At 49.4% G+C, this 15,701-nt stretch overlaps 1 protein-coding gene across 2 annotated transcripts in view; it reads right to left on the bottom strand.

The window, feature by feature from the left end:
- The window catches only part of LRRC9 (leucine rich repeat containing 9), a 469,353-nt gene that overhangs the window by 60,786 nt on the left and 392,866 nt on the right, over positions 1–15,701 (bottom strand). The window lies entirely within an intron of this gene.

The following is a 15,701-nucleotide window of genomic DNA, read 5'->3' as shown; positions in this document are numbered from 1 at the left end:
CTGGTCATTAGTCAGCTGATGGGGGTCAGCATTTTTTTTAAAATACTGGCTGCCACCAGGTGAATGAGACCTTGATATTCAGTGTCGGGCACCATCCGGGTACCCTTTTTGCCAGGGCCGTGCCTAGGGTCTCTGGCGCCCCCCTGCAGACTATCAATTGGCGCCCCCCCCCCCCCGTGAAAATGATCACGCCCCCCCCCCCCCATGAAAATGATCGCTCACCACTTGCCACACTGAAAGGAATTGTCAGCAATATTCTTAGAAACAAATTGGTATACATTGCAAAATAAGATAGCAGATGTAAATTCTCAAAGTGGACATATTCCAAATGCTAAAATGAAAATAAAATGATTTTTTTTCTACCTTTGTTGTCTGGTGACTTTCTTTTTTCAATCATGCTGGTCCAGTATCTGATTCTGCTGCTATCTGTCCTCTTAACTCCATTTCCAGGGCTTCCTTTCCATTTATTTCTTTACTTTTCTCCTTTCTTCTTCATTTCTTGCTCTATATCCATTTCCAGCAATTTCTCCTCTCTCCCTGGGTCCTGCCCTCCCATCCATGTCCATTCTTGTCCCTCTCTGCCCTTCCCTCCTCCATCCATAGCCAGCAATCCTCCTCTATCCCCTCCCCTCCATTTCCAGCAATTTGTCCTCTCCCTGGGCCCCCATGTCCATCCTTGTCCCTCTCTGCCCTTCCCTCCTCCATCCATAGCCAGCAATCCTCTCTCCCCTCCCCTTCCAGCAATTTGTCCTCTCCCTGGGCCCTGCCCTCCCATCGATGCCTCTCTGCCCTCCCATCCATGCCTCTCTGCCCTTCCCTCCGCGCCCTGGGGCCTTTAAATCTTTTACTTCTGGTCGCAGCAGCGTCAGTGAAAGCGGAGCGCTGCCGACATCTCCCTTCCCTTTGCGCTATTGGTTCCCTCAGTGTCCGCCTTCTTCTGACGTCAGAAGAAGGCGGGACACTGAGGGAACCAACGAGTGCAAGGGAAGGGAGACGTCGGCAGCAGTGGCGTAGCTAGGGTAGTTGACACCCGGGGCCGGTCATTTTTTAACACCCCCCCCCCCCCCCCCCAAATCCAGTACTAGGCATACCGAGAATACAAAACACGACCTATAGAGCAATTTTACCATACCATAAGCAGTCGTTTCTATGTCACACAAGGAAAAGGAAAGCATCTTAAGCACTACAGTGAGCACTAGAACATCAATTCACCTATTGTAAAACGAAACCAGACAGAATAGTACAGATCGTCGATCCTGCACAGTCAATGCCAACTGAAAGCCATGTCTTTTTCACAAACAGATACACCCTAATCCACTATAGAATAAGTAATCATAAACTTTCTATTTAGACAAAAATTAAACTGAACCCCCAATGCCAGACTCTGCATACAATGCAACGCCACAGAAACAGAAAATGTCTCCTAGTACTGTGCAAAATATAAAGACAGCAGATGTAAATTTGAAAAAACTAACAAATACCAATCACCACTTTACAAATTAACAAATAGAAATAAAACAAATACAGAAAATAAAATAATACCATTTTATTGGACTAATACATTTAACTTCCAGAGGCCAAAATCTCCTTCCTCAGGTCAATACAGTATAGTGCTGTTACAGTATCCTATCCTGATCTGAGGAAGGGGGTTTGTTCTCTGAAAGTTAAGTCAAATGTATTAAAATTAGTCCAATAAAAAGATTACCTTATTTACATGTTCTATTTATAAACATTTATTAACACAGCTAAAATACTATATCCTAAAGCAAAATAATAAAATATATATTTACAGTTTGTTGTCTTTGGTTTCTGCTTTCCTCATCTTCTTTTCACCGTCTTCCTTCCATCCAGCATCTGTCTTCGCTCTCTCTCTGCCATCCAGTGTCTGCCCTCTCTAATGTGCCTTCCATCCCAGTCTGCCCCAGTCTGCCCCAGTCTGCCATCTCTCTCTCCCCCTTCCATCCACCATCTGCCCTCTCTCTCTCCTTTCCTTCCAGCATATGCCCTCTATCTCTGCCCCTTCCATCCACTGTCTGCTCTTTCACTCCCTTCCATCCACTGTCTGCCCTTTCTCTCTGCTCCTTCGATTCACCATTTGCCCTCTCTCTTTCCCCCTCCCATCCATTCAGGGTCTGCCCTCCCTCTCACTCCCCATTCCATCCAGGATCTATCCCCCCTCTCTCAATGCCCCCTCTTTTCGTCTCCCAGTTCCCACCTGCGGCTGCCCCTAGTTCCAGATCCATTGATTCTCCCATCCACCTCTGCCCCAGGCATGACCCCATTCTCCCTCCTGCTCACTTTTCAGACCCCAGTTCCAGATCCATGCCCCTTCTCCCATCTGTCTCCCACCCAGTCCCTTCTGCCCATCCAAGTCCCCCTCACCCCATCTGTCTCCCACCCAGTCCCTTCTGCTATCCAAGTGCCCCCACCCTCACCCATCTGTCTCCCACCCAGTCCCTTCTGCCCATCCGAGTCCCCCTCACCCCATCTGTCTCCCACCCAGTCCCTTCTGCCCATCTGAGTCCCCCTCACCCCATCTGTCTCCACCCAGTCCCTTCTGCTATCCAAGTGCCCCCACCCTCACCCCACCCTCACCCCATTTGTCTCCCACCCAGTCCCTTCTGCTATCCATGTGCCCCCCCACCCTCACCCCCACCCTCACCCCATCTGTCTCCCACCCAGTCCCTTCTGCCCATCCGAGTCCCCCTCACCCCATCTGGCTCCCACCCAGTCCCTTCTGCTATCCAAGTGCCCCCCACCCTCACCCTGTCTCCCACCCAGTCCCTTCTGCCCATCCGAGTCCCCCTCACCTCATCTGTCTCCCACCCAGTCCCTTCTGCTATCCAAATGCCCCCCACCCTCACCCCATCTGTCTCCCACCCAGTCCCTTCTGCCCATCCGAGTCCCCCTCACCCCATCTGGCTCCCACCCAGTCCCTTCTGCTATCCAAGTGCCCCCCACCCTCACCCCATCTGTCTCCCACCCAGTCCCTTCTGCCCATCCGAGTCCCCCTCACCCCATCTGTCTCCCACCTAGTCCCTTCTGCTATCCAAGTGCCCCCCACCCTCACCCCATCTGTCTCCCACCCAGTCCCTTCTGCCCATCCGAGTCCCCCTCACCCCATCTGGCTCCCACCCAGTCCCTTCTGCTATCCAAGTGCCCCTCACTCTCACCCCATCTGTCTCCCACCCAGTCCCTTCTGCCCATCCGAGTCCCCCTCACCCCATCTGTGTCCCACCCAGTCCCTTCTGCTATCCAAGTGCCCCCACCCTCACCCTATCATCTGTCTCCCACCCAGTCCCTTCTGTCCATCCGAGTCCCCCTCACCCCATCTGTCTCCCACCCAGTCCCTTCTGCTATCCAAGTGCCCCGCACCCTCACCCCATCATATGTCTCCCACCCAGTCCCTTCTGCCCATCCGAGTCCCCCTCACCCCATCTGGCTCCCACCCAGTCCCTTCTGCTATCCAAGTGCCCCTCACTCTCACCCCATCTGTCTCCCACCCAGTCCCTTCTGCCCATCCGAGTCCCCCTCACCCCATCTTTCTCCCACCCAGTCCCTTCTGCTATCCAAGTGCCCCCCACCCTCACCCCATCTGTCTCCCACCCAGTCCCTTCTGCTATCCAAGTGCCCCCCACCCTCACCCCATCTGTCTCCCACCCAGTCCCTTCTGCCCATCCGAGTCCCCCTCACCCCATCTGGCTCCCACCCAGTCCCTTCTGCTATCCAAGTGCCCCCCACCCTCACCCCATCTGTCTCCCACCCAGTCCCTTCTGCCCATCCGAGTCCCCCTCACCCCATCTGTCTCCCACCCAGTCCCTTCTGCTATCCGAGTCCCCCCACCTTCACCCCATCTGTCCCCCACCCTCACCCTGCCTCGTCTTCTCCCTGCCACCCGGTCTTTAAAAATAAATTGCCGACGTGATAGGGAGCGCAGCACCTCGTGTGCAAGTAAAAGAAGCGGATCCGATCATCTCATTGGGCCTTCCTTCACTGTCCCGCCCTAGAGGAAATAGGAAGTTGCGTCAGAGGAGGGCGGGACAGTGAGGGAAGGCCCAATGAGATGATCGGATCCGCTTCTTTTACTTGCACACGAGGTGCTGCGCTCGCTATTCGCGTCGGCAATTTATTTTTAAAGGGCTGGTGCGGGGGAGGGGCTGCCAGGAAGAAGAGCAGCGGGAGCGGCGGCACCCCCCTTTCTGATGACACTCGGGGCGGACCGCCCCCACCGCCCCGCCCTTGCTGGTCGGCAGCGCTTTCACTGACGCTGCTGCGACCCAGGTAAAATATTTAAAGGCCTTTGCGGCGCGGGGCAAGGGTAAGCACCGCGGCGGCGCCCTCCAGAGGTGGACGCCCCCCTGCGGCGCTTACCTCGCTTACCGCATCGGCACGGCCCTGCTTTTTGCTGTCCTAAGTTAACCTGGTTACCAGCTGCATACTGTTGCTGAATATCAGTGATGCCTGGTAACTCCTGGCTCCTCCCTGACTCTGTCTGGTCTGGATATTCAGCAGTACTATCCAGTAGAAATAGTATCCGGGTAAGACTGCAATATGGTAAACTTAGTTCTTACCCAATAGTTTTCTTTCCATTAGTCCCGACAGATCGATCCAGAGACTGATGGGCTATGTCCCTCAACCAGGAGGAGGAGATAGAGAGAACTCCGAGGTTTGCTATTTGAGGTCATGTGCAGCCAGCTTAACCTCATTATGAACGATACCAAAGAAGTAACTACAACTTTCCATATCCTAAGTAATGAACTCTCCTGCCTCTCTCAACCGCACCCACCGAGGGCACCACTGCAAAAACCATGAGACTGGAACAGGAAAGTCCACTGCTCCGTGACGTACTCCTTCTTGAATTAGAATTCTTTTTTTTTTCAGCAGACCAACTAAGGAAAATGCACGGAACCAAAGAAACAAACCAAACGTATCCCATGTAACAGAGACCAAAAACCGGGTGGGCGTCTGGATTGATCTGCCAGGACTAATGGAAAGAGAATTATCAGGTAAGAACTAATTATACTTTCAATTGCGTTCCACAGATCAATCTAGAGACTGATGGGATGTACCAAAGCAGTCCTCAAGAAGGATGGGACTCTCTGGCCCCAGAAGCCAAAACTGATGCCCCAAAAACCACATCCTGTCGTGCCACCACATCCAACCGGTAATGTTTAGTAAATGTATGCACCGATGCCCAAGTTGCTGCCCTCCAAATCTCCTCCAACGGTACCAAATGAGACTCCGCGAAAGAAGAAGCCTGATCCCTCATAAAGTGTGCCCACACCTGGAGAGGCGGTGCTTTACCCATAACCAAGTAGGCGGACCGATCGCTTCCCAAAGCCAACGAGCCACAGTGGCCATCGAGGCCATAGCTCCTTCATTGTGTCCTACAAACAGAAGAATGAGCCAGACATTCAAACAGCGCAAGGCTCGGACATACCATGGGTAATCTTCCTGGCAGAAAGCTGGCAACACCAGAGACTGGTTCAAATGAAAACGAGTTATCACCTTGGGCAAAAAAGACGGCACCATCCAAATGCAGACCCCAGCCTCGGTGAAATGGAGGAAGGGATCCCTGCATGACAGAGCCTGAAGCTCTGAAACACGCTTCGCCGATGCCATGGCTACCAGAAACATCACCTTCAGAGTAAAGTCCTTCAAAGAAACCTTACTCAGCGGTTTGAATGGTGTGCGCTGCATCACCTGCAGCACCAAATTAAGGTTCTACTCTGGAAGCAACGGATTCTGAGGAGGTCGGAGGTGGTTGGCTCCCCAAAGAAAACGCATCATGTCTAGATGAGCCGCTAAAGAACGACCAAGCAAGCGGCCCCGAAAGTACGCCAAGGCTGCCACCTGTACTTTCAATGAACTCAATGAAAGGGCTTTATCGAAACCATCCTGCAAAAAGGACAGGATTGACTGTACCGAAGCTGTTTCAGCTGAAATGCCCACAGAGGAACACCAAGAGATAAAGGTGCACCAAATGCGTGCATATGCAGCAGAAGTGGAGTGCTTCCATGCCTACAGCATAGTCGCAATCACCTTCTCAAGACACCCTTTTCACCGAAGGTGGACCCTTTCAAGAGCCACGCTGTAAGCCCAAATGGAGCTGGATCCTCCATGACTATGGGTCCCTGAGCCAGGAGGCTGCGGTGTACCGTCAAGCACAGTGGCTTGTCAGCCCTCAGATGGATGAGATCCACGTACCAGGGACACCTGGGCCAGTCCAGAGCTACCAGGACCACTGGCCCCAAATGCTGTGCTATCTGCCAGAGCACTTGTCCTATCATGGGCCACGGAGGGAAAACATAAAGAAGCCCCTCTGGCCAGTGCTGAACAAGAGTGTCTATGCCTTCTAAGCCGTACTCTCTGCCTCTGCTGAAGAAGCAGACCACTTTGGCGTTGGAAGGGCGTGCCATGAGGTTGACCTCCGGGACTCCCCAGCGCTCCATGATCTGACTGAAGGCCTACTGGGAAAGCTCCTACTTCTCCGGGTCTAACTGGTTCCAACTGAGGAAGTCTGCCTGAATGTTCAGGGCCCCCGTGATGTGTGCTGCCGACAGGAGAGTAAAATGCTTCTCCACCCAAAGGCAGAGAATGGATGCTTCCCTTGCTAGCGGAGTGCTCCTGGTGCCCCTTGCCAGTTGACATATGCAACCGCTGTTGCACTGTTGGACAGAACCCTGACCGACTGACCACGAAGGAGGGTCACGAACGCTTGGAATGCCAGGCGAATTTCCCGCAACTCCAAAAGATTGATCGGCCACGCCGCCTCCGCCTGGGACCAGGTCCCCTGGGCCATCCGACCTAGAGAGTGAGCCCCCCAGCCTGACAGGCTGGCATCCGTGGTGACCACCATCCAATCCAGGGGCACGAGAGGCATCCCCTTCCGAAGATTCGTCTCCCGGAGCCACCAGCGCATGGCAAAATGAGCGCGTGGAGACCAAGGAATCCGGATCGCATAATGTTTGGACAGTGGTGACCAACGGCTGAGCAGGGACCACTGAAGAAGGCGCATGTGCCCCCTGGCCCATGGCACCATGTCTAACGTTGCTGCCACTGATCCCAGCGCTTGAACATAATCCCACACTCTGGGAGCCTGAGATTTCAACAGGGAAGACATCTGCTTTTTCAACTTCAGCCTGCGTGCCTCCAGCAGAAACACTCTGCCCAACCAAGTGTCGAACAGCACACCCAGGTACTCTAAAGATTGTGACGGAGTGAGGTGGCACTTCTGCAAGTTGACCACCCACCCCAGGGAGCATAGCAAGGAAAGCACTTTGCCCATTGCCCATGCACTCTCGTTGCGAGACAGTGTTCGAATTAGCCAGTTGTCCAGATACAGATGCACCTGAATGCCCTGAGCCCGTAAATAAGCCTTGATGACCACCATAACCTTGGAAAAGGTACATGGTGCTGTTGCCAGCCTGAAAGGCTTAGCCTGGAACTGGTAATGCCGCCCTAGAATCGCAAAGCGAAGAAAATGCCTCCTTGAGGTCGAGAGAGGTCAAGAACTCACTTGGACGGACTGCCACCATGACAGAGCACAAGGTCTCCATACGGAAATGACGTACCCTCAGAGACCTGTTCACTGCCTTTAGATCAAGAACTGGGTGGAAGGCACCCCTTTCTTGGGAACTACAAAGTAAATGGAGTAGTGACTCTGGCCGAGCTCTACAGACAGCACTGGATGGTTCAAGAAAGGCCTTGCAAGGAGACTCCAAGAAAATATCTGCCAAGGAGCGAGCGAACTCAAGCTTGTAGCTGTCCTGAATAACCTCCAGGACCCATTCGTCAGAAGTAACCCTGGCCCTCTCCTCCAGAAAGTGGGACAGCTGCCCCCTGATAGGTGGGAGGGAATGGGCCAGGGCCCCATCATTGAGCACCTCTGGCACCCTGCTGGCCTTGGGCAGCTCAGGAGCTGGGTCTACGGTCACCAAGAAAGGGCTGCTGCTTCTGTTGGAAGCGAGGTCTCTGAAAGGATCCTGACTGACCGGGACTATAATGCTTGGCGTCCCAGAAACGTGGGCGTGCCAAGCATGATGTCGCCTTATTTTTGTCCTCCGGGAGTCGCTGACCCTTGGAATCCCCTAGCTCCTTTACAATCTTGATGAGGTCCTCGCCAAAGAGGAGCCTACCATGAAAGGGCAACCTGGCCAAGCGCGACTTGGAGGTGACATCTGCCGCCCAATGCCACAAACAAATCCAACTGCGGCCCGAATCTCACAGAATATCATAAAGTAAGTCCACCAGGTACGCCAGTCAATCAGATCACCTGCCAAAGAGGCCTTCTGGATCCACGAGAGACAAGCACGTGCCACATACGACCCACAAACTGAAGCCTGAAGGCAAAAGGATGCCACCTCAAAAACTGACGTCAAAGAAGACTCCAGCTTATGGTTCTGAGGGTCTCGGAGAGCCGTGCCCCCCTCCACTGGCAAGGTGGTCTTCTTTGTGATTGCTGTGATCAAGGAATCGACAGTTGGCATCTACAAGGAGTCTAAGTTCTCTTGGTGCAGGTGGCAAAGGAGAGTCATAGCCCGCACCACCCTAAGGCTGGCATCCGGGATATCCCACTGACCCGTGATAAGGACCTTCATGGTGTCATGGATGTAGAAGGACAGCGAAGGTCCCTTGTTTCCCGACATAATGGAGGGGTAGGAGCCGCAATGGGTGCTGAATCTGGAGGGAAAATATTTAAGAACTCCAGGGCTTGAATAATGAGCAAGGGCAGCTCCTCCTTATGGAACAAGCACACCGCTGTAGGGTCATCCCCCTCTCCTGGTGGCAGTTCTCCCTCCTCCAATACCTCCGAGGCAGCCTGCAGGGAATTCCCCGACAGATGACCCTGCACCCCACAGACAAGGGGCTTGGGGAGGCTGGTAGGGACCTGGCACCACCAGGTGTACCCCTTGAATCACCAACACGGTACCTGAACCCCAATATAACCAGTTATCCACCAATTTTTAAAGTTAGTTTAGTGGCCATATTTGGCCACACGAAAACATGGGATATCTTTGGTTGGTTTAAAGATAACCGTCTCGCGCTGAATATTAGCTTAGCCGGTTATCTTTAAACTGGCTAAAAATAAACCAGATATTCAATGCTGGTCACCGGAAACGGCCCAGCATTGAATATCCAGGCTTAGCGATGACTGCGGGAGTTAGCCGGTCTAACTCCCGTGGTTTGAATGTCGGCCCCATAGAACATAATTCAGTGGAAAAGTCACCCACAAAGCACTTTCAAAACAGTTCACAACAGAAAATTCTTGCTGCTAGGTGACTCCATCATCAGAGGCATTAACGTAGGTACTCAGTCTATGGATCCCAAAGCTTAAATGACTTTCAGGATCTTCTGCCAGTAGGAATACCAACTAAATACTGACTGTGATCAGAGAAGAGAGTAAAGATTTTAACTGGGCTATATTTTTTAAAGGAAAGGATAGAGAAGTCTGAAGGGGTGGAGGAGTGGCACTGTATGTAAAAATCAATCTATCTATGATAATCTGTTTATCAGTTTAGAGCAAGTACACATCAGAGAAAAAAATACAACCAATTCAAGAAAAGAAAAAGAACAGAAACATTGCTAATAAAAAAATGTTCTCCATTTGTAAAGGTACATAAAGTTAGAAAAATGGCTGTGCAAACAAGGCTAAGTGACACAAAGCACGGCTTTGCCTTTCTCCAAACACTTTCAAACATTGCAAACAATATCGCTCCCCAAAACCAAGGTTAATTCAAAACCCAGTCCCCCCCACCCACAGCATTTATCTCAATCTAGGAATCTTGTGCTCCCTCATCACTTTCGGGTACAAAAAGAGAAAGATATCTCTGCCAGAGATCTCTATATTGATATTTTTGCAGGGACACATTCAGTCTAAGTTGAATAAGAATATACCTTGCCATTTCACAGACTGTTGCACGCCACACTTTTATAGAAAGTCCCACTCAGTTAGCCCAGGAATGCAAGAATAATTTCTTGACCAGTAAAACAGACAATACAAATCTGCATTGTGCATCGTTGAGCCCTAAGACATGCAGTGGTGCCCACTACCCATCAAATAGGACCAGATAAGACCAGGGAAAAGAAACATGCAGCATCCACTCGATAGCTGCGAGGGCCTGGGACCACAAATTGGCCAGATCTGAGCATTCAAAAAACAAGTGCAAAAAGATCCCACAGAAGTCTGGCACTTGATACATGTGTCATCCTCCCATAGTCCCAACTGTCAACCCCGCCGTTTATTCAGGGAAGACGGAAAAGCCAAAAAAAACCCCATTCAATGGTGTGAATTTGATCTGAGATGCCAATCTCTGCTCCAAAGAGAGGACATAATTCCACACCTAAAGGAAGTGAAACACGGAGGGCCCATGCACGCTTTATCTGACTGAAAGAAGGTAAGACAATCCCATCCAGTTGACCTAAATATTGCCATCCTCCACCATGCCACTGCATAAAAGCACCAGAATCTATAACCGCTGGGAAGTCTGGGTTACCCACCAGAGATAAGAATGGAACCAGTGCTTTTTTTGTGCCGGTACGCAATGGTACGGCGTACCAGCACCTTTTTTTGAGGCACCGCCAATTTGAAAGCCTACCTGCTCTTACTGCAGCGATCGGTCCATGCAAAACCTGACTTCTTGAGGTTTCCAGTTCACTATTTTGCCTTCATGTCTCTATTACTGGTCTGTGGTCCCTTGTTTCATATTTGCTGAGGGTCTGTCTCTATTTTAAGTACATAAGTAAGTACATAAGTAATGCCATACTGGGAAAAGACTATCAGGCTCATTTTCAAAGCACTTAGCCTCCCAAAGTTCCATAGAAACCTATGGAACTTAGCCTCCCAAAGTGCTTTGAAAATATGCCTACAAGGGTCCATCGAACCCAGCATCTTGTCCACGACAGCGGCCAATCCAGGCTAAGGGCACCTGGCAAGCTTCCCAAACGTACAAACATTCTATACATGTTATTCCTGGGATTTTGGATTTTTCCAAGTCCGTTTAGTAGCGATTTATGGACTTGTCCTTTAGGAAACCGTGCTAGTTTGGAGATCTTGCAGCAGTCTTGTTCTGTTTGCTCACTAGGTGTGGCATTGGTGTTTTAGGGCCTGGTGTAATATTTACTGCGCTGCCTTTTCATGAATAAAGTCTTTAGAAGTTAGTGGTGGCATGGTGCAGTAATGTTTTGAGTGTGTTTTTGCACATTTGTGTATAGTGTTTATATGTGCCAAAGCTGGTATAAGGGGTGTGGCTAATGTGGGTGTGGCTATCATAGGCATGGAGCCATATGTGGTGACCCCGCCCATAATGAGTACCCGCACTTTTTCTACAAAAAAAGCACTGAATGGAACCACCCCTCTCGTACCCCCAATAGTGTGTTGCTATCACCACCACGCCTTACTCAGTGACAGCAGAGATGTATAATCTTTCCTATCAGAAGTAGTGTTCCTTTTTAAGGTTTATTTAAATTTTACTGTACACCTCTTAGAGCTGCGAGGCAGTTATAGTGGTATATCAAATATAATAAAACAAACATAAAACATAACTTCTGGAAAAGGTATCTCAACCCCAAGCGCCCCCCCCCCCAAAAAAAAAAAAAAAACCTGTAGCTTCAGGAATGATCCGCACCTTTCACTCCCTTCCCTCACCTTGAGTCACCAATCCAGTGACTTGGACAACAGGGGCAGAAGTGATTCCCATTCCCTTCTGCCCCATAGTGATCACCTGTTTCTAGTGAGGAACACTCCTACTCCTAATGACCCCACCATCAGTTTGAGGAATCAGGGCCTCAGGAGGAATTGAAAGTGGGGCCCTTGTAGCCCCCAATTTTTTTTTAAAGAGGGGCAGGCTCTGAAGGGGGCAGGGCTTGGGGTTGTGACACTTTTGTAGAAAATCAGGGTTGGACAGAGTTTAGGGGGCTGCTAGCCTTCAGCAACAGAAGCTCACAGGAGGAGGGTTGCAAAGAGAAAACCCTGCCACTTGTCCCTCCCTTTGACCATTTCTTCAGTAGGCAAGTGAATAAACAGTGCATTGTTGAACAGGCATACTTTTACCTGTGGACAGGTTGGAGCTGTTCAGTAATAACAAAGGCCTCAATTTCTGCTGGTAAATGCCATTTTACCCATGGAAATGGCTTTCATTATTGCCCTCTAAATGTTAACATAATAAAAATATCATTGTTCATCATATTGTAAACATTAACCTACAGAAAACCATTTATTCTGTTTAACAATCAGACATTTTAATTTAAGAAACAGAGAAACATGACGGCAGATAAAGGCCCATCCAGTCTACCTATCCACAGCATCCACTATCTCCTCCTTTCCCTAAGAGATCCCACGCGCCTGTCCTGTGCATTCTTGAATTCAGACAGTCCTTGTCTCCATCACTTCCACCAGAAGGCTATTCAACATATCCTTAAAACATCATCCACATCTCCCCACACGATCAGTCCCCTAGCTCTCCTCCATACATATGATTTTCTGAACCTGGGGTCTGTAACCTTTCAAAGCAGAAATACCATGTAAAATTATTTTGCACAATATTAAAAAAAAATTGAGAGCCACAATCCTTTCATGAATCAGGATACTCACAGATTGCTTCCTCCTTTGCCTTCACCCCAGCAGTCGCATTCTCCCCCTAGCCCCAGTATTTACATAGTCACATTCTCTCTCTCTTTTCCTCCAATCCCTAGTAGTCATATTTTGTATTTTTCTCTCTTTTCTTCCCTGTTGCCAGCAATCACATTCTATCTCTCCCTCCCTGTTCCCAGCGGTCACATTCTCTGTCCCCAGCAATCAAATTCTCTCCCTTCCTTCCTTGTCCCCAGCCAGGGCCGAGATTCATGTATCTTACTGTACACTGTTCACTGAGTGAAATCCTAATAAATAAATAAATAAATAAAGCAGCTAGATGAGCTAGAGCTCAGGGCCTCACTTTTCACCAGCATGGGAAATAGTAAACCTAAAATTTACTTCCTACTTAATCAGGGGGGCCTTAAATGTTATAGCTTTTGGGTCACAATATGCATAAATCTGGTCCTGTCCCAGCAGTTATATTCTTTCTGTCTCTCTTCCTTCCTCATGCCCATCAGTCTTTTTCTTTCTCTCTTCATCCCCAGCAGTAACATTCTGTCTGTCCCACTCACTCTCTTCCTCCCCATCCCTAGCAATCACATACCTCCTTCTGCTCCTCTCTGTTCCCAGCATTCATATTCTGTCTGTCTCTGTCTCACTCCCTGCCTCCAACAGTCATATTCTCTTTCTCTTGTTCCCAGTAGTCACATTGTCTCTTGTTGCCATCCCCTTTCCCCTTTCCCCATGTTCATAGCAGTCACATTCTGTCTTGCTCTCTCTCTGTTCCTTCCCATCCCTAGCAGTAGGGTTACCATATTTTGTCCCCCAAAAAGGAGGACACATGCCCTGCCCCACCACACAACCCGCCCGCCCCCTTTCAAACCCCACCCTGCCCCCTTCACGCCCTCACTCCGCCCCGTCACATTTTCCCCTCCCCCCTGTCACACACCCCGCACCCTTACCTTACTACTGCCCTGGTGGTCTAGTGACCTCTTCCGCCTTCGGGGCAGGAAAGAGCCCCCTCTTTCCTGCCAGGAGCGCTGCCCTGCATGCATCCTTCCTGTTGCTGATCTCAGCGCCGATTCAAAATGGCCGCTGAGAGTTGACGTGACCTTGAAGAGGGGGCTCTTTCCTGCCCCAAAGGCGGAAGAGGTCACTAGACCACCAGGGCAGTAGTAAGCAAGGGGAGGGGAGGCTAGCAATCTGCTCGTTTGTCCGCCCACTAGCCTGCCCGTTTGTACAGAAATCCGGACAAACGGGCAGATGGGCAAAACCCGCCCAGTTGCCCGGACATGTCCTCAAAAAGTAGCATTGACTTTGTATACAGCTCTGTACAATGAAGAGCTGATAAGTGAGTAAAAGGAAACTGAAGTTTTTAAAACAGGTCAGTCATATACTATAGATAAACTATATTGTGCAATCTGCAGTCTGAGAAACAAGTAACTAAATGGCTTCAGAAAAGCTTTTCAAAATAGCTGTATAGAAGAGTTTGCTGGCAGTTGGTGTTCTGGGAATGTTGGTGATCATTCTAGAACAAACAAACCCTCCATCATAGCTCATAACTTGCTTCTCAAACCAGAGTATGAGTGTGGAGGAAGCAAGAAAACATGAGGCTCTCTTCAATTTCCCTAACAACTGGGCAGTAGTCATCTTATTAACCCACTCCTTCTTTTACAGAACAAACTAGTACACTGAAAGCATGGCTTACTCAAGCCTCTGCATCCCAGTTTCCCCCTCTCTTCCCTCTCCCCCCATTAAAGTATCCTTGGGCTTCATGTAACTAAAGTGTAAAATTGTTTCCCAGAGGGGCTTTGCATGTTAAACAGTGCAAATATGCCACTAGAGCATAAAAATGCAAAATAGGCTGGTGTTTTTGTGCTATTTAAAGTATGAAATCCCTTTTGCAAAAAGTTTCACAGAAGAACCACACTGTGGTAAAGTTTCCTTTGTGAAAATGTATTTAACGTTCTCATTAATAAGCTTTTACATTTCAAATTCGTACAAAACAGCTCATTAATGAGATGTTTTCTGAAAACGAGCACACTGAAAAGGCTTCCTAGGGAAAAAAAGAGAAAGAAAATGTGACTGCTGGGTAGGGTTACCATATGTCCGGATTTACCCGGACATGTCCTCAAAAAGAGGACCAACTGCCAGCAAACTCTTCTATACAGCTATTTTGAAAAGCTTTTCTGAAGCCATTTAGTTACTTGTTTCTCAGACTGCAGATTGCACAATATAGTTTATCTATAGTATATGACTGACCTGTTTTAAAAACTTCAGTTTCCTTTTACTCACTTATCAGCTCTTCATTGTACAGAGCTGTATACAAAGTCAATGCTACTATAAATATAACTATAATCTTTCTATATAAAAGGCACCACCAACGTTCTAAATGAAGCCTCCAGCCGGAAGTGTGAAGGGGGAGAGATTTATTTGTTTTTATTATTTAATCAGAACAATGAAACCAGAGAAAACTAACCAACCGAAACAAAACCGCAGACAGTAAATCCAGGGGGGGGGGGGGCCTCTGGATTGATCTGTTGGGACTAATGGAAAGAAAATTATCAGGTAAGAATTAATTTTTCCTTCCATAGCGTCCCACAGATCAATCCAGAGACTTTTGGGATGTACACAAGCAGTCCTCAAGTAGGGCGGGACACCCCCAACCCGGCAAAAATCACCGACGAGCCAAACACCGCATCCTGCCAAGCTGCCACATCCACCCAATAATGACGAGTGAACGTATGGAGCGAAGCCTATGTAGTGGCTCTACAGATATCTTCCAGAGAAACCAAACAGGACTCTGCATAGGAGGAAGCCTGAGCTCACATAGAATGAGCACGAATTTGCGCAGGGGCTTGCTTGCCCAATGCCATGTAGGCCAAAGTGATGGCCTCCCACATCCAATGGGCTATGGTGGCCTTGGAAGCCATATCACCCTTCTTACTGCCTCCAAAAAGGATGAAGAGATGGTCAGAAAGATGAAATTCATTCATCATCTCCAAATACCTGAGAAGAGCCCATCTCACGTCGAGGCAGCAAAGAGCCCGGACTTGCTCAGGGTAATCTTCACGGCGAAAAGTCGGCAAATGCAGAGACTGCCCCAAATGGAAATGAGAAACCACCT

This window comes from Microcaecilia unicolor, chromosome 9, assembly GCF_901765095.1.
Source record: "Microcaecilia unicolor chromosome 9, aMicUni1.1, whole genome shotgun sequence".
NCBI lineage: Eukaryota > Metazoa > Chordata > Amphibia > Gymnophiona > Siphonopidae > Microcaecilia > Microcaecilia unicolor.
The sequence above is the reverse complement of the archived record's forward strand: the minus strand, read 5'-3'. Positions and strand labels throughout refer to the sequence as shown.